The sequence below is a fragment of the Octopus bimaculoides genome, chromosome 8 (genome assembly GCF_046866305.1).
Source record: "Octopus bimaculoides isolate indiv1 chromosome 8, ASM4686630v1, whole genome shotgun sequence".
Taxonomy (NCBI): Eukaryota; Metazoa; Mollusca; class Cephalopoda; order Octopoda; family Octopodidae; genus Octopus; species Octopus bimaculoides.
This window is the reverse complement of record NC_142935.1, coordinates 72,310,531-72,330,530: the sequence shown is the minus strand read 5'-3', so window position 1 is coordinate 72,330,530 and position 20,000 is coordinate 72,310,531. Positions and strand designations below refer to the sequence as shown.

At 36.4% G+C, this 20,000-nt stretch overlaps 1 long non-coding RNA gene and 1 pseudogene across 1 annotated transcript in view; both read right to left on the bottom strand.

Annotated features, from left to right (window-relative positions):
* Window positions 1-20,000, bottom strand: part of LOC128248586 (uncharacterized) — a 118,135-nt gene that overhangs the window by 91,438 nt on the left and 6,697 nt on the right. The gene's annotated exons all lie outside the window — the stretch shown is intronic.
* On the bottom strand, window positions 14,384-14,694 carry LOC106878633 (large ribosomal subunit protein P1 pseudogene; annotated as a pseudogene).

Here is a 20,000-nt window from a genome sequence, read left to right as displayed (position 1 = left end):
GAATGTAGACGTTTTACTTATTAAGAGGAAGTTTGTATAATGCTTGCTTGTTTGATTTGGAATGTTACCCAGCCAAACTGGTGCAGAATGGGAAAATACTATGAATTAAGTTTTCCCTGAAATGTTAATATGAACAGAATAAAACGAGTTTTGCATAAATCAGACAGGTGGTTTTTAAGATATTAGAGGTTTTGGTGGGTATAAAATGCCTAAAATGGTGCATAAAAGAGAAATATTCCAAAAATAATCTTAAACCTGAAAGGGAAGAAATTCACATCCTTCGATTAGACACAGTGACTCGACAACGAAAAAATACATGTTTTTTACAATAAATGTTTCTACTTTTGCTTTTGTTAAGCACAATATTGTAATAATTTAGAAATATTTTTAAGTGAGTGTGATATCAAAAATATAAATTGCTTGTGCAGTAAGTATTTATATTTTAGCTTTCTTTAAACAGACAATATTTCAATGTTTCTTTTTTAATTATTTTCAAGTGAATACCTTAGCAAAAAATTATTTTGACATGCTCAAAAAATATTTTAAAGTGAAAAGGACTTTAAAAATAAGGTAAATATTTCGTAAAAACCCATTTGTAACAGTGTGAAATAGTTTTTTTTTGCATAGGATTTTTTCAAGTGCATTCAACGTATCTCACCTCCAAAGATTTGGCTGCTATTTCTAGCACGCCCTCCTACCACGTAAATGTTATTTACGATAAAGGTCCCGAAATGCTTGTTATGTGGTTGCTGGGCGTGCAAGAAATAGCAGTCAAATTATTCTTTTCTGAAGAAACGAGTCGTTCAAGGATTATTTTTCCTGAACATACACGGTCCACTTTTGTTTTCTGTACCTGCCATGGACTGTTTGAAGCTTACTAACCTCCTACATTTGGATCTTTGGATCTTACCCATACATATATATCTATAATGTGTGTGTGTGTGTGTGTGTCCATGTGTGTGTATTCATATATATATGTATGTGTATGAGTAAGACTGCACCTACTGGCACATTGAGATAATGAGAAGAAACCAAAGTGTAATTTAAATATTTATTTATTAGCATAATACTTCATCTCTCTCTTCTGTATTAGTAGTACATTTATATCTAGACATAGATCAGTGTTGTTGTGACTTTTGTTGTCATTGTTATTCTTGTTATTGCTATTGTTGTTGATATTGTTGTTGCTTGTTATGTTAACGTTGCTTTTTTGTTGTTAGTCACCTAATCAGGCCTGACTGAGTAAAGCTATGGTCATGTTTCCAATACTACATTATTCACAACACATTCCATTTAGAACAGAAAGGACTCCACACACAAATACACTCACACACACACACACACACACATATTTATACAACCAGCTTCTTTCAGTTTCCATCTACTAAATCTACTCACAAGGCTTTGACCGGCCAAGGTGGCATGCAGAAGAATTGAACCAAGAATCATGTATTTGGAAAGCAAACTCCCTACCACACAGCTGTGCTTGCACATATATACATATATTTGTGTGTGTGTGTGTGTGTGTGTGTGTGGTGGGATGTGTATATGTGTACACACACAAGCTTGTTTCAGTTTCCCTCTACTAAATCCACTCACAAGTTTTCAATTCTTTGGTTGGCCCAGGGCTATAATAAGGGACACTTGCTCAAGGTGGGACTGAAACTGGCACCATGTGGTTGGGAAGCAAATACAGCTATACTTGAGATCTCATCATCATCATCTTCACCGTTATCAATATTTGTAACATATCAACTCTTGTAAAAAATAGCCTAGAACCAGGAGGTAAAGATAACAAGGTGTGATTTGACTGCTATTTCATGCATGTGGAATAACCATGTGAGTTTCCTACTTCAGTATTTCATTAGTTTACATAGCTGCAGAGAAAGAAGATACTGGAACATCAACAGATCTGGGTGGGATGAGCAAGAGGTTTATATGTTTAGGTCACTGAGCAAATATTCTGATTATTTTGGAATATATTTACATTGTATAGGCAAGTTGAAAGGGAGTGGTGGTGGTGGTGGTGGGGGGGGGGGGTAATACCAACAACAACAAAAACTACATCAATGATATCACATGGTTAACATGAACTAGGATAACACAAGTTTATATACTGAAGTAAATATTGATACGATTACCCATCCACCCATGTGTGTGTGTGTGTGTGTGTGAATAGATGGCTTAACAAACAAAAGTATGATGTTTTATGATCATGCTCATTGTGATAATGATGATCTTCCAAATGATGGTTGTTCAGAAAACATTGAAGTTGATTATACAGAGATTTAAGATTGTCATAGCACTTTTATCGCATCATCACCATTGTTATCATTACTTGTACCACCAACATCACTGTGACAATCATCACCATCACCTCACCAGCACCACTACCAGCAACAAGAACAACAACAACTACAACACCCTTATCGTCATAACCACCAGCGCCACCACTATCTATGGCATTCAGCTTTGGTTGTAGCCATTTCTAGATAGCTGAATGTAGTATATATGTGCACGTATATTTACACGTGTGTGCACATGTACATGTATGTGTGTGTGAGCATAAGTGTGTGTGAATGCTGATATTCCATGCTTGTCCAAATGATGATGATGATGTTGAAATTAGTAGCTCACATTGTGATCAGTTTTTCAAAGATCTCTGGGTTGAAAAATCCCTTATTTGAAAAACAGAGATGGGTTGCTAAGAGGACGTACATCAAGCAATAAAATTTGTGCTTCAAATAACTCCCTATCTATTGCTTGCTGGTAAGATAAAATGGGTGTTAAACAAATATGCATGTATTACGCGTTCATATCTATGTGTATGCGTAGGTATATGTGTATATGAATACATCCCCGCTAGTAGTACTATTTTGTTAAGCACATCTACTAAGCAGTATGAACTGTGTCTAAGGCAGATACACACAGTGTGTATCACTCCGCTATATATATATATATATATATATATATATATATATATATATATATATATATACTGTTTGTAAACATGCCAAGTAAATAAACATGTAGAATCATAATAACGCCTTCAGTGAGTTTTTTATTACCCCAACACGGATCAAAAGAATACATAAACAGCATGTAAGTTATATCTCCTTCAGTAATATTACTTACATATTCCTAGAATTTGGTGCACTCTCTTTTGTCATGACAAACTCTTTTGTGCTGCTGGACAATCTTTAGAGTACCTGGAAGACTCTAAATCTCACCGTCCTATCTCCATTCTAAATTGTAGAGTTAACAGCATTTCTATTAGAATTTTGGAACCTGTCTGCAAATGAGGAAATTTTTAACAACCACATTACATTTTACAAGGGAGCTCTGCTCACCAGTGGATTCTATGACAAAATTAAATTTTTACCTGACACTAAGCTTAAGATCTAAGCTCAACTGGATATCAAGCTTTAAATCTACAAAGGCTTGGATACCAAGCTTTAAATCTACAGATGCTTGCATACCAAGCTTTAAATCTACAGATGCTTGCATACCAAGCTTTAAATCTACAGATGCTTGCATACCAAGCTTTAAATCTACAGATGCTTGCATACCAAGCTTTAAATCTACATAGTGCTCCTAACTCTAATACACACACTTACTCTGCTGACAGCAGCAACTCTTGCCCACTCACTATGTCCCACTCTGGGTGCATTAATAGTACCATCTCCATTTTAGCCCAAACACGTAAATGCATATATGAAGAAAGATCGTGACATGGAAACTATATGTCTGGTACCTGCTGAGTACCCTAATCTCAAAGTCTTAAGTTTTCCTAACAAGAGCGAGAGGCAGCACATGTTCTAGTATACATCTCCATTGTGCTTAAATGTTAAGGGACTGTTAAACAGTTTTTTAATATCATTAAATGAAATTTTCCTCCACAGCATAAATATTACTTTATATTTAACCTGTCCACAATTAAACTCTCCCAGTTAGTTACATTTAATATGGGATTAATTATAACATCTTCAAACACATGTAAGTTTAGCTGTTATAACTCACACAATCCTATCCATAATAAAATTTAATAACTATGACTGATAGAAACTATACTAATAGTAGAAGGTACATTGGCAATGGCAGCTAACTTAATCTTACTATAATGGGCATTATGTCTCTCTATCTGTCTGTTCCCTCTTCACGGTCAAAGGGCTGGACCAATGGTCACGATGATGTTTTTTGGGGGATTACGAAAGAGGTAATCAGGAAGGTTTTTAGTGAAAACAATGTTTAAAAGTATGATTATTCAGTGGATATTAAGGGTAATTGTTCAGTTTATGGCTGTAAAAAAGGAAATAAAAATTAAAGAGGAGATAACTAATAAAAGAAACAAAGGAAAGTAAGTCGACTTACTTTTAAATCATACTGCATACACAGCTGATACAGCATCCAAACTGAACAAATATTTTATTCTTCTTCACTGAATTATGCCATATATGGCATAATTCGTGCAAATATGAAACAAACAAAGCCTCTGAAGTGCCAAATTGATGGTATAATTTGCATTTAACATGCATCCACATGTTTCTGATATTTCCTTCATGCACAATTACCTCATGAGTGCATGCACCACCATTTAAAATTCCAGTATTATGGTCAAATGCCATCACTCACTATGTGACTCCCTGGCAGAATCCATTGCTGAATTAATGCTGTCAAAGTCTGCTCAGAACGATCAGGTGCTTCTACTAAGAAACATTTCTTAGAAACCCTCTCTATTCTGCCGAAGACCCACTCACCCTTAATTTTTATTAACTTTTTTTTAAGCCCTTAAACTGAACAATTACCAATATTAAGTTTTGTATTAATGAATCACCTTTGATTTTTTTTTTTTTTGTTAAAATTCCAGCAACAAGGATTAACTCTGGATTCCCCACCCCCATAAAGTTCATGAATTTAGAGGGTTTAGATATGCAATACTATCCCTTTATTTCCCATCATAGATGGGCAGATTCCTAAAGATTCCACTCACGCATTCACAGCAAACAAAGCATCAGGGCCAGATTTTAAATTGTGTACGTGTGTTTTTACCCACTCCAGTAATTTGAAAATTAGTGTCGACCAAACAGAAATTATTGTCTACAAAGAAGTTTTGTAATTATGTTGACATATAATGAAAAGGAATATGATTCATAATCTAAATAAGGAAATTTGTGAACTTTGAATGTGCAAGAGTATAAACAATCATAAAATAGTGTAAACAACTAAAATAAAAGCATAGCTAAATAACATTTTTCTCTTAATACTTTTTATGTAGTAGTCGAAAGAAGCTCTAACTGTCATCAAGAGTGGTCCACATAACCATTCATGATACAGAGGCTGGGAGCCTATTTCAGTTTGTTCAGTTTGGGAGTGAATTGTCATCACATGTCACTTAGTCTCAAACACATATAGCTGCAATAGAATGCTGTATCACTAACAATAATGAGATTACTCTAGAACATCACCCAGTAATCTATCAAGTCCATTTACATATTTCTTAATACATACTGCTGTTATGACTTCCCTCCCTCATTTTATGTCTCCATCATAGATGGGTAGATTTGCTAGTGGGAGTAATGATTATAATTATAAAAATATTAATAATAGTATTATTGGTAACAAAGTATAACAATATCAGAGAAAATGTGGGTATCAATGGAAATCACAGTGAAGAGATGACTCTATAACAATAATATCTATATGACTATAATAATATCTGTATTATTATCTGATAATAATATCTATATGAAAATTGTCTTGAGAAGCAATAATGATGAGAGGAGTTGACTGGAAAAGAGCAATTATAATATCATCATTATGAATCCCATCAGACATAGAAATGATATTACAAGCTATAATACAAACCATAGCAATCATAGCAACTATAATAGGGACTTAGGGATACTGATTAACCTAGATTATAATGTTAGCCGTGTGAATACTAACATCATGGATAACCACAGTGGCAGCAACACTAATAACACACGGGAAATAGTTTAGCTGGTGATAGCTATCTGAATAAAAATACTAGTATCAATGGTCATGGAAGCTTGTTAGGCAGGACTGCAACTGAATGGCCCCTGCTGAAGGTATAATGTAGTCTATAAATGAACAGTTTTAAAGAAACAACAGGCTTTAAATGTTGAGTTTTAACTGACATTAGCTCATTTACCTCTACTAAAAGTATTAATTCCTTCCAAGAATAATAATAATTCATATAGTATTTCCTGATCCATTCTTAACACTGGAAGGCCATATCAGGGTGGTCAAGCTCCTTGCAATTTATGCAGTAAAAAAATCTATTGAAATCTTTATGCATAATCTCTATTACATATTGACCTGCCAGAGTAATGCTATTGCTGCTCGTGTTCATCAATTCTCTAAAACATTCTGGTTTTATCATAGCTCAAAATGTCATGCTTAGACTAGATCCATGTACTTTACACCCTTCTGATTAGTAGCTTCCATAATTTTCTAACACACCATACACCCACTTCTAATTTCTTACAGTGTCTATATTTTATCTTTTTTACTTGTTTCACTCATTTAACTGTGGCCATACTGGGGCACTACCTTGAAGGGTTTAATCAAACAAATCAACTCCAGGGATTTTATTAAAGCCTAATACTTATTCTATCAGACACTTTTGCTGAACTTCTAGGTTATAGGGACATAAGCACAATAACACTGGTTGTTAAGCGGTGTTTGGGACAAACACAAAGACACACACACACACAAACACATACCTATATATATAGAGAGAGAGAGAGAGAAAGATACAGGGTGTCCCAAAAGTCACTGATGGGTTTCAATTTTTAATAACTTCGAAGGCTGACCAATGAAGACTAAATCAAAAAACGAATAAAGTCAACAATGTATTGAAATACATTGAAACAAAGAATATGTCACAAACAAATGAAGGCTGCAAGTAGAACTGTTGCAGAAAGGATGGGATTACAGACCGATGAGAACAATGTTGATGGAAAAAAAAAGGCCATAAAACAACCTTGATGGAAAAGGAGAAAAACAAAAGATATAATCTCTCTGAACAGTGTAGCATCAATACTTGGCAAAAATTATGCATTGGGAGCTCTGTGGAAATTAAAACCTAGAAGAACCAGATGTGGTATGATCAAATACCAGAAGGAGTTACTAAGAATGGTGACTGCGAAATCCTAAGGGATGTAATGATCCAGTTTGACCATCAGATTAAACATCAGAAATCTGACATTGTTGTAGTTATTGAACAGAAAAGAAAAAATAAAAAACATGCCCAATAATTGACATAGTATGGCAGTAGTTTTCAACTCTATTTTCAATCACATGTGAATCGTGAGTTTATCATGCATGCAAACCCCATTTCAGCCAATCAGAAATTCTTGTTCATGTAACAATCTTTAGTACCTTCTATTAATGAAGGCATTAAATGTAGCAGCTTTTAGCATGAAAAAGCAGAGAGAATTCAGATTTCATTGAATTAATCTCGGGTGAATTTTCTCTCATAACTGTTTGCACAGCTTCATACTCAAACCAGCACAATTCTCCTAATAGCTGTTTTCCCATCTCTATACCTAACCAGGTAATGGATGAAGAAGTAATGCAGTCATGTGTAATTACAGCAATGGGAAGAATCAGCCTAATTATCAATCATCTGTTGAAGACCTCTGGCACCTATAAAACACGATGTTCATGTAAGATTGTCTGTATTGAATGAAGCCTTGTAATAATGTAGCAATAGATAATGCATCTAAACTGACACTATGTCTTTGTCCTAACCATGCTACAATAGCATGCCCCTGTGACAACAGGATCAAAGAGAAAGAAGGAAAAGTGATTAGTTGAAGTGGGAATTAGGCAAGTTGTGGACGAACGTGATACTAATAGTGATTCGGCCACAACCAACATGACTGAAAATGACTGGAACAAATGTAAAAATAGAACACCTTAAAAATCAGCACTGCATGGAAATGCAGAAGTTCAATGCAGGGTTCTTAAAGCATGATCAATAAACAAGGCTTTTACCTTTTGGGTCGATGAAATAGGTGCCAGTTATGCATTGGGGTTGATATAATCGACTAGCACCCTCCCTAAAATTTTCAGGCTTTGTGCCTATAGTAGAAAGGATTATTATTATTATTATTATTATTATTGAGGGAAAGAGCAATGCATGCCATCAAAATTTCACTGAGGTATAAATATATGAAGCCCAATTTGTATGACTACCCATCTGATAAGGAGACATCAAGCACATGCATCACAAGCATATGTGCACAACATGGTGACCTCATATCAAGATAAACTGAGCACGACCTTGCAGGTGGGGCCCAATCAGAATTTTCTTCAGGTCGAGTAGCTCATCATACTCAAAAGATACCTGGGTAAGGTCTGTTTAAGGATAATGAACAAAACATCCATTTTTCTAGAGGTGAACTATTCAAACCACAAAGAATTCCTCTCAACATATGACTATGATGCTCCTCCACTATTTCTGTTTATGATCAGAGATGCACATATCATCAATCACTAAGGGACATGCTCAACTGGTTACGGTCAAGCAAATCTGTGCTGTTGAGCAGAATATTTGCTATTGCCCAACTGTCATATCAAGACAAAACATGTACATAACAAGCAAATCTGAGGTATTGAGCAGAATTCTTCTTCTTCTTCTCCTCCTCCTCATTATTATTATTATTGAGTGAGAAAGCAGAGCATGACCTTGCAGATGGGGCCCAGTTAGAATTTTTTCAGGTTGAGTAGCCCATCCCACCCAAAAGGTCCCTCAATAAGGATTGTTTAAGGATGGTGAATTATGCAAACCCCAAAGAATTCCTCTCAACACATGGCTATGATGCTCCCCCACTACTTCTACTCGAGATCAGAGATGCACTTACCGTCAGCCACAAAGGACATGCTCGACTGGTTAAGATCAAACAACTGACAAACAAATCTGTGGTATTGAGCAGAATATTTGCTATAGCCTATCTTTTATACCAAGACAAAACGATATACATGATAACACTTCCAATCAATTAAGATCAAAAGCCATGAGAGCCACTGCCTGGTACTGCATCAAGGCATTTCTTCTTATCATAATCATTATTATTATTATTATTATTATTAAGTGTAAGAATCATTACTAATTCAGAACAAATGCATAGTGGCATTTCTTCTGGCTCTTTATGTCCTGAGTTCAAATTCTATCTTTTATCCTTTCAGGGTCAATAAAATAACTACCTGCTAAACAATGGGATTGATGTAACAACTTACTCCTCCCTTAAAACTGCTGGCCTTGTGCCAAGATTTGAAACCATAATCATCATCATCATCATTATTATTATTATTATTATTGTTATTATTATTATTCATATATACTCAACAGATTAGACTGTTGGAAAAGATAAGAATCCTAACATTGGCCTACAAGTTGCCTTAGATGCCAAGAACCCTCCTAAGTATCCTAGCTGTCCCTAATAACAGTTTTCTGCAGCTGCACTAAACTGGGTTTTATACCTATTTCCTTTGTCCATCTGTTCGGATCTTTAGGGATAATTCCTAATGTACCTATAACTATTGGCATACATTTTACCCACCCTTTCCATTGTCTCTGTAATTCGATAGCTAGGTCCTGGTACTTTGCTATTTTCTCTACACTTCCCATATTAATTTTTTCATCATTTGGGACTGGTGGCAAGCTGGCAGAATCATTACCACTCCAGGCTTGGCATTTCATCCGTTTTTATGTTCTGAGGTCAAATTCTGCTGAGGTTGACTTTGCCTTTCATTCTCTTTCGTGGTTGATAAAAATAAGTACCAGTTGATCACTGGGGTAATATAATCGACTAATCCCTTCCCCCAAAATTGCTGACCTTGTGCCAAAATTTGAAGTCATCATCATTATTATTATTATTACTATTATTATTATTATTATTATTATTCATAAGGAGGACAATGGTTGTAATGATGAGGATGTTGATGATGTTATACCTAAACATGAGCTGATAGAATCATTAGCACACTGGATGAAATGCTTAGCGGTATTTCATCTGTCGCTATGTTCAGAGTTCAAATTCTGCCAAGGTCAAATTTGCTTTTCATCCTTTCAGGGTCAATAAAATAAGTACTGGTTGAATGCTGGGGTCAAAGTAATCAACTCATCCCCACATCCCACAAGCTACCCTTTTGGAAAAAATTTGAAATAATAATTACTATCATTATTATTATTGAAAGGCGGTGAGCTGGCAGAATTGTTACCACACTGGGCAAAATGCTCAGCAGTGTTTCATCTGCTGCTACATTCTAAGTTCAAATTCAGCCGAGGTTGACTTTCTCTTTCATCCTTTCAGAGTTGATAAATTAAGTACGTACCAGTGAAACACTGGGGTCGACATAACTTGTCTCCATGCCCCAAATTTCAGGCCTTGTGCCTCCAGTAGAAAGGATTATCATTAATATTATCATTATTATTCATGAGGATGAGGAGAAGGATGATGGTGGTAATGATGGAGATGTCGATGATGATAGAAATTCTCTGGCATCAATGCTTCAACCTTCACCATCATCATTGCCATAAGCAGCAGCAATACATTATTTCTTTCCCATTAAGAAGCTTTTTTTTTTCAATGGCTATGTTAATCTAGAACAAATTGATAACTGTTAAAAACAAAATGTAAAAGAGAAATAAAATCTAGAAAGATTTTTGAATAACAATAAAAATGTTAGTTATGGTGCCAAATCGTAAAAATGAAAACGAATTTTTTTTTTTAACTCAGTTTTTTTTCAATAGTTTTGAGATAAAAAAGAATGAGCAAAGTATTCTGTGTTTTGTGCCAGATTCTCTGGCTTCCAGCTATCAATCATAGTTTTCAATAGAGTTTCAAAATCCTTGTTTGTAGTAAAGCTCTCTGAGTTACAAAACATGAGTGTATGAAATGAATATGTATGTGTGTGTGTGTGTGCATGCATGTGAATATGTGTGTACGTGCATGTGTGTGTGTGTGCAAGCATGTGCATTAGGGTGTATGTAATACCATATTCACATTCTAATCTCTGTTGGCAATGTGTGTTAACAAGTGTGTGTGTGAACGTGTAAGTTTGTATTTAGGTATATATATACATATATATATATGTATATATATATGTATATAGGGGTACACACACACACACATATATATCTGTATATATCTATCTCTCTATATATAATATTAAGTGCAGAAGTATGAATATATATATATATATATATGTGTATGTATGTATGTATGTATGTATGTATGTAAATATGTGCATGTCTATATATGTGCAAGTATTTATATATCATTGGGTAGATATTTTGAAAGAAGGTTTGTAGATAACTGTATGTAGGCATATAGTTGGGTATTTTACCAGGGTGTGTACCAACAGATCCATTGTGGCATGATGATTTACAATCCCTCCCCCACACTGCCCTCTTTTCCTACTTATCTAAATACCATAACTGATTACTCAATCACCATTTTGTATATACTTTCAGACCAGCTTCCTCCATTGCTTATTTGGTCACCTAGGTCTAGTTACTCATGCATAGAGACTACTGCTGCTAATGTGTTAATACTTCACAGAACGACAGAACTCCACCTTACCATGTGTGGTACTAAATACAATGAACTAATGTCACTGAATACACTATAGTACAGCTTATTGTACACCTAAGTGGTATTGCTTCCACAGTATCTATACCATGTGACCTGAGCTGATCAATGAAAGCCTAACATCAAGAACCCATCCTGAATTTGTTCTACATGCATTGCTATTCTCCCAATAATCTGATGAGATTATATATATATATATATATATATATATATATATATATATATATATGTGTGTGTAGAGAGAGAGAGAGAGAGAGAGAAAAAGAGAGGGGGAGGGAGAGAAGGGAGAGAATGTGTATGAGAGGGAGGGAGAGAGATAGATAGAGAGAGATGGAATGATGCTGATAAGTTTCAGTTTTCTGTGGAGGAGTGTTTAACTTGTGTTAGTCATGTCTTAATTCAAGCCAAGAATAGGATAACTTTCCATTTTAAACACCCTCATTGTGCAGGGCAAGTGTTTGCATAATCATTGTCATTGCAGCTATCACACACAGCCACACACTCACACACACACACACATACACACACTCAGAGTATATAAAATATATCGACTTATCTAAAGGAGTCAATCTACTTGATAAAGTTTACAATGAAACAACATCGTCAAAATATCAATTTATTTTACTTGTTCAATAAGAAAATTCCAAGAATTCAAAACCTAAACGCAAAAAACAAATTATAAAGTTTATCCAATGTTACTTTTATTTTCAAGTGATGTACAAGTAATAAAAATAAAAAAGTGAACATTAAAAGTGAAGATTTACACAAGACTATGAAATACTTCCAAGTTGACACGACAAGCGAATGGATTCCTGTCATTTCATAAATTTCTTAAACACATTTTTCTGGGTTTCTATTAAGTTTCAATGAGAATATAGAAGGAAAGCATTTATGTGTGTGGGTGTATATGTGTTTTCATACACATATATATATATGTATATATACATCACTGTTTCTTCTCATCTCTTTCTCTCTACTGATATATATATATACATATTTATATATATATATATATATATATATATATATATATATATATAAATGTATGTATGTATGTGTTTGTGTGTATGCATGGGTGTGTGTATTTACCTGCATGTATGTGTGTACAAGTCATTTATACATCATTACTTGCATACTTTATACATACTTCATACACACACACACACACATGCACATATATGTGTATGTGTAATGAATTTAAGTATAAAATACTTGGTACAAATGAGCTGAGAGTTAAACTAGGTATGACAGGGATCAGCTGTAATGAGCATGAAAAAAACTGCTTAGGTCTGTATATGATTTGCATATGAAGCATCATCACAGATGGGTAAAGAAGTGCAAAGTGACCCAAGGGGAAGGAAACTGAGTAAGAAGAAAATCATGAGGATTTTCAATGATGTGTTCTCACAGCTAGTCACATGACTGGATGAGAACCATCACTGATATAGGAAAAAGTGAAAAATGCTTTCATTGATATTGTGAATAGCAGCACAACTGATAAGAAATCCAGGATACAAGGCCAAAATACATCAGGCACTCTTGCTGGATACTACTGGGTTGGATATTTTTTTATCTCTCTTTGACACCTATTATGCTTTTAACACAGCAAGTCTACTAGAGATGTTATTTTAAGGCATATACAGCAGAAACTAGCCTCTAGATAGTGTGTATACATTAAGTATGATACATAGCTTGCTATTTTATTAAAATTCTACCACAATTGTGTATATTGAACTTCTAATCAACTGGGTGGCCAGTCACATTAGTGAATGTATTATTCACTTTTTGCTATAGCTGGGATAACTAATTGTCATCTGAGCTTGTGGATGACTGCTAAAACATGGCCAAAATGCATCTAGCATTCTTGCTGGCCATGTTCAGACAAAATTACTTCTTGCTCTGATATTTATTGTTTTGAACACAGCAAGTTCATATGAGATGTTATATCAGGATAAATGCTGCAGTAACTGGCCTATCAACAGTGGGTGCAAATTAAGCATGATTCTTTTACTCTTTTATTTGTTTCAGTCATTTGACAGCGGTAATGTTGGAGCACCATCTTGAAAGGTTTTAGTTGAATAAATTGACCCAAGAACTTATATTTTTTAAGCCTTGTACCTATTCTATTGGTCCCTTTTGCCAAACCACAGAAGTACAGGGATGTAAACACACCAACACCGCCTGTCAAGCAGTAGTGTAGGGACAAACATAGACACAAAAATACATACACACACACATATATACATATATATATATATATATATATATATATGTATATATATATATATATATATATATATATATATATATATATATAAAATTTCTTTTACTTGTTTCAGTCATTTGACTGTAGTCATGTTGGAACACCACCTTTAGTTGAACAAATCAATCCCAAGACTTATTCTTTGTAAGCCTAGTATTTATTCTATCGGTCTCTTTTGCAAAACCACTAAGTTACAGGTATGCAAACGTACGCAAACATGCCAACATCAGATGTCAAGCGATGGTGGGGAGGACAAACACACACACACACACACACACACACATATATATATACGACGGGCTTCTTTCAGTTTCAGTCTTCCAAATCCACTCACAAGGCTTTAGTTGGCCTGAGGCACTCAGATGCACTCAGTGAGACTGAACCCAGAACTATGTTGTTGGAAGCAAGCTTCTTACCACACAGCCACTCCTGCACCTTTTTTTTCTTGATTAAGCAGAGCATTTATTTACACCTCATTAATCTCTTGTGAAGCTCCTCAGTCAAACTAACCAAAGCCCGTGTCATCATTTGACTCCTCCGATTCTTCTTTCATCTCTTCCTTTTCTTCTTTGGTAGGGACAGCAGCTACATCACCAGCAGATGCAGCTGCCATCCTGCTTACATTGGAAATTATTACTTTGATGTCCACATCATCCAAAGCATGAGCGAACAGAGATGGCCAATAAGGTTCAACTGATACATCTGCTGCTTTTAAGATCATAGTGATTTTATCAGCAGCGACTGTAACTTGATCATAGTGAGAATTAATGCAGCACAAACACATGCAAGCTCATTATTTGACGCCATTGTGTTTTTATGTAAAAAGCTTTGATTGATCATGAATTAGAATGGTGTACATTGCCTGGATTCTGGCCTTAGCTCATTAAGAATGATACAATTCTAATGGACGCAAGACCAGATATATTTACGACAGGCTTCTTTCAGTCTGATTCTATCAAATCCACTCAGAAGGCTTTGGTCAGCCCAAGGCTATCGTAGAAAATACTTGTCCAAGGTGCTACACAGTGAGACTGAACCTGGAGCCATGTGGTAGGGAAGCAAGCATCTCTCTCTCTAGCATTTAACAAAATAGAGACAAGTTACTTGAAGCATTTAACGAAATAGAAGGGGATATAGCATCATACAACGTGGAAGACAATTGGAGATTTCTGCGGGACAACCTGTTGAAAGCCACCGACCAGATTTGTGGGTGGTGTAAGGTCCCCTCCCAACCCAGAGTAACGTGGTGGTGGAACAAGGAGGTAGACAGGGCTATTAGACAAAAGAAACAAGCTTGGAAGGACTGGAAGAACGGTGGTAGCAGGGAATTGTACCAATGTGCCAGAAGGGAGGCTAGGCGACAGGTTTATTTAGCCAGAGGGGAAGCAGATAAGGAAAGATTTGCCAATGTTCTGCGCCGTGAGGACCAAAGACTCGAGGTATTTCGTGTTGCAAGACAGTGTAGGAGAGAGAATAGTGATGTTGTAGGAGAGAAATGTGTTCGCATGGATGATGGTACGCTTGCATTAAATGAGGATGCAAAGAAAGAGGTCTGGAGATGCCACTACGATAGATTGCTTAATAAAGAGAATGAATGGGAGAAAGAGAGCCTGCCTTATGTCGACCCAATAGAGGGACCAGCTATCCGAGTTGATAGTACCAGGGTAGATAAAGCAATTAAGAGTATGAAGACCGGGAAAGCCCCCGGCCCATCAGGAATCACTGCAGAGATGCTCAAAATATCTGGCAGTGTTGGCTATAGCCTAGTCACCCGTATTACGAACCAGGTGATACACGAAGGAGTCATACCCAATGACTGGTGTAGCAGCATCATTGTCAACTGCTACAAAGGTAAAGGGGACGCTTTAGATACAAATAATTACAGAGGCATCAAGCTGTTAGATCAGGTTATGAAAGTTACAGAGAGGGTCATAGCCCAACTAATTAGGGAGCGAATCAATTTAGATGAGATGCAGTTTGGGTTCGTGCCAGGTAAAAGCACTACTGATGCCTTATTTCTAGTGAGACAGTTGCAAGAGAAATACCTAGCCAAGGATAAACCTCTGTACCTGGCTTTCGTTGACATGGAGAAAGCCTTTGACAGGGTCCCCCGATCCCTTATCTGGTGGTCAATGAGGAAACTTGGGATAGAAGAATGGCTAGTGAGAGCTGTGCGAGCCATGTACAGAGATGCGGCTAGTAAGGTGAGGGTTGGAAATGAGTACAGCAATGAATTCCGGGTAGAGGTAGGGGTCCACCAAGGTTCCGTCCTCAGCCCCCTATTATTTACCATAGTCCTCCAGGCAATCACAGAGGAGTTCAAGACAGGTTGCCCCTGGGAGCTCCTCTATGCTGATGACCTTGCCCTAATTGCGGAGTCACTATCAGAACTAGAGGAGAAGTTTCAGGTGTGGAAGCAAGGTCTAGAATTGAAGGGCCTTAGAGTCAACCTAGCTAAAACCAAAATCCTAATAAGTAGGAAGGTAGATAAAACACAAACCCCTTCAGGTAGATGGCCCTGCTCAGTATGTAGAAAAGGAGTAGGTAGTAACTCTATAAGATGTACCCGGTGCAAGCTATGGACACATAAGAGGTGCAGCAACATCAAAGGCAGGTTAACTAGCAAGTTAGTTTTTGTTTGTGGCAGATGTTCAGGTGCAATAAAGACTGCAAACAAACAGGAAACAACTTCTATCTCATTCCAGGGTGAAAAACTAGAGGTAGTCGATAGCTTCCGCTATCTGGGCGACCAAGTTAGTAGTGGGGGTGGGTGCGCTGAAAGTGTAGCTGCTAGAATAAGAATAGCCTGGGCAAAGTTTAGAGAGCTCTTACCCCTGCTGGCGACAAAGGGACTCTCACTCAGAGTAAAAGGCAGACTGTATGACGCATGCGTACGAACAACCATGCTACATGGCAGTGAAACATAGGCTGTAACTGCTGAGGACATACGTAAGCTCGCAAGGAATGAAGCCAGTATGCTCCGTTGGATGTGTAATGTCAATGTGAATACCAGTCAGAGTGTAAGTATCTTGAGAGAAAAGCTGAACATTAGAAGCATCAGTTGTGGCGTGCAAGAGAGACGATTGCGCTGGTATGGACATGTGGTGAGAATGGAGGAGGATAGCTGCGTGAAAAAGTGCCACACCCTAACAGTTGAGGGAACCCGTGGAAGAGGTAGGCCCAGGAAGACCTGGGCTGAGGTGGTGAGGCAAGACCTTCGTACATTGGGCCTCACCGAGGCGATGACTACGGACCGAGACCTTTGGAAATGGGCTGTGCGTGAGAAGACCCGGCAAGCCAAGTAAGATCGTTGCCAGTGCCCCTGGACTGGTTCTTGTGCGGGTGGCACATGAGATGCACCATTTTGAGCGTGGCCGTTGCCAGTACCGCCTGACTGGCTCCTGTAGGATTTTCGAGCGAGATCGTTGCCAGTGCCCCTGGACTGGCTTGTGCGGGTGGCACATAAAAGACACCATTTCGAGCGTGGCCGTTTTCGTGCGGGTGACACGTAAAAGCACCCACTACACTCTCTGAGTGGTTGGCGTTAGGAAGGGCATCCAGCTGTAGAAACTCTGCCAAATCAGACTGGAGCCTGGTGTTGCCATCCGGTTTCACCAGTCCTCAGTCAAATCGTCCAACCCATGCTAGCATGGAAAGCGGACGTTAAACGATGATGATGATGATGATGATGATATATATATATGTGTGTGTGTGTGTGTGTGTGTGAATGTGTGTGTTCATATAATGATATCTCCACAATGTATTGGTGAGATAAACATGTAATCGTTACCAAAATAGCAAAAATTTCTCCCCAAAGGTCTATAGTAGACTCCTTATGGATGAGGATGTGTAAGGTAATAGTTAAATATAACCTTATACAGAAATGTTGACATAGGTAATAAACTTCAATAATATTAGCGGCAAAACTCTCATTTAAATTTTTTATATATATATATATATATATATATGTATATATATATATATGTATATATATATATATGCACATTAATACACACACGTACACATGGATAACATGCAAACATTCTTTTATTTTTTTACTTGTTTCAATCATTTGACTGTGGCCATGCTGGAGCGCCACCTTAAATGGTTTTAGTTGATGAAATCGACCCCAGGACTTATTCTATGTAAACCTTGTACGTCTATCAGTCTCTTTTGCAGAACCACTAAGTTACGGGGTCATAAACACACCAGCATCAATTGTCAAGTGATGGCAAGGGAACAAATACAGACATACACACACACACACACATATATTTGCCCAAGGTTCCACACAGTGAAACTGAACCTGGAACTATGTGGTTGAGAAGTAAAGTTCTTACCACACAACCACATAAAAATAATGTATTGAATCCATGCACCCTAAGTTCTTAATTGACTGAAATTTCACATTTTGTAGAAGAAACACCTGGTAATTATTTGACTCTCAAAGAAAATGTGAAATTATTTCCAGAATTTAACAATTAATTTCTGAAGTTATTTTATATGTTTAGGAAAAGGATATTCTGATTTCAATTCTTAGGCAAGAGACAACTGCGGGTGGTCTGTTTGACCTCATCAGCATATTACAGCATAACAAAGCATGCATATAAGCAAATAGGCTTTTACAGGTAGAAAAAGTTACACATTTAACCCTTTTTATATCAACCTGCTTGAGACCACTCCTAGCATTATAATTCAAATTCTCTATTTTAAAGAAATTTAAATTAAAAACTTCCATCACAATTAAATGGTACTTTATGTTCCAAAACCAGCTTAAAAATGACAGAGGTATTTTAATAAATTCTTCATTAGTTTTTAAATTATTTGAGACAAAGATAGTGTATTTGAAGAGAAATACAGTAACAGGAGTCATTCTGGCTCTCTAAGGATGATAAATTCTGTGTTAGTCCAGTACTGAAGGAACAATACTTTTCTTTCTCTCACTCTCTTTCTTTCTTTCTCTCTCTATCTATCTCTCTCTTTCTCTCACACTCTGTCTATCTCTTTCTGTCTCTCACTCACTCTATCTATCTATCTATCTCCCTCTCTCTCTCATACCTGTAACTCAAATGTCAAACCTTATCATATTGATCACATTGTGTCAAGCTAATTCAATAAAAAAAACTATGTTAATGGCATGTGTGTTTGTAGAATACCAGCTGCTTCCACATTAAAGAATTTAGTTGTTTGATCTTTTTTGAAGTATCTGAGTTTGTTCTGCATATGTGTGTATGATGTGTGTGTGTGTGTGTGTGTGTGTGTGTGTGTGTGTGTGTGTGTGTGTGTGTGTGTGTGTGCATGCGTACATGTCAATGTCTGCACATATATGCGTAGGTAAAGTGGGTAAGTATTTAAGGGAATCCAATTTTGAAATATATTTCTCTGCTGTTGTTAGCAGCTTGATTGTTCTCTTTCCTCTATACTGTTAATTTACATATGTATATTTGCAAAAATATACACTTGTCCAAATGTAAGTGTATGTCTACTGATATGCTTAAACCTATGTAGATATACATCAGCCAGTGTGTATGTACATATTCAACCCATCAGAACATCCTTCCCAATTTGCAACCATTCAAAATTCTCTCCTCACCATGTTATCATATCACCTCTATTTTCCCTCTAACTACAGTGTATTGATCTCTATCCATTATCAACCCAGATATTTGAATCCTAGTTCTAAATTTTATAAAGCCTAGCTGAAATTATCTTTACTAACAAAGATAAGTATATTCCATTTAGTTTTAATTATCCCTTAAATTCATTTATTCCTAAAAATAACCACAGATGAGCTAAATAGCACAAGCCTGAACATTATCAAGACCACTGAATTAGAAACAAAATTTATTAGGAGCTTGATTTAAGAAATATGACTTCAGAATCAATACTACTGAGATATTTCATTTAAGATTTGAAGATAATGTTTGTAAGTTGTGTGCATCTGTATATACCTGCATGTGTTTACATGAAAGTGCATATGCATGTCTGGTTCTAGTTTGTGTTTATTTTATTCTCACGTCTTTTCTCTCTGTGTGTATGTGTGTATCTAAATATATACATGTTTTTGTGTACATTTCTTTGTGCTTTTTGTGTGCATACCTATGTATACCTCA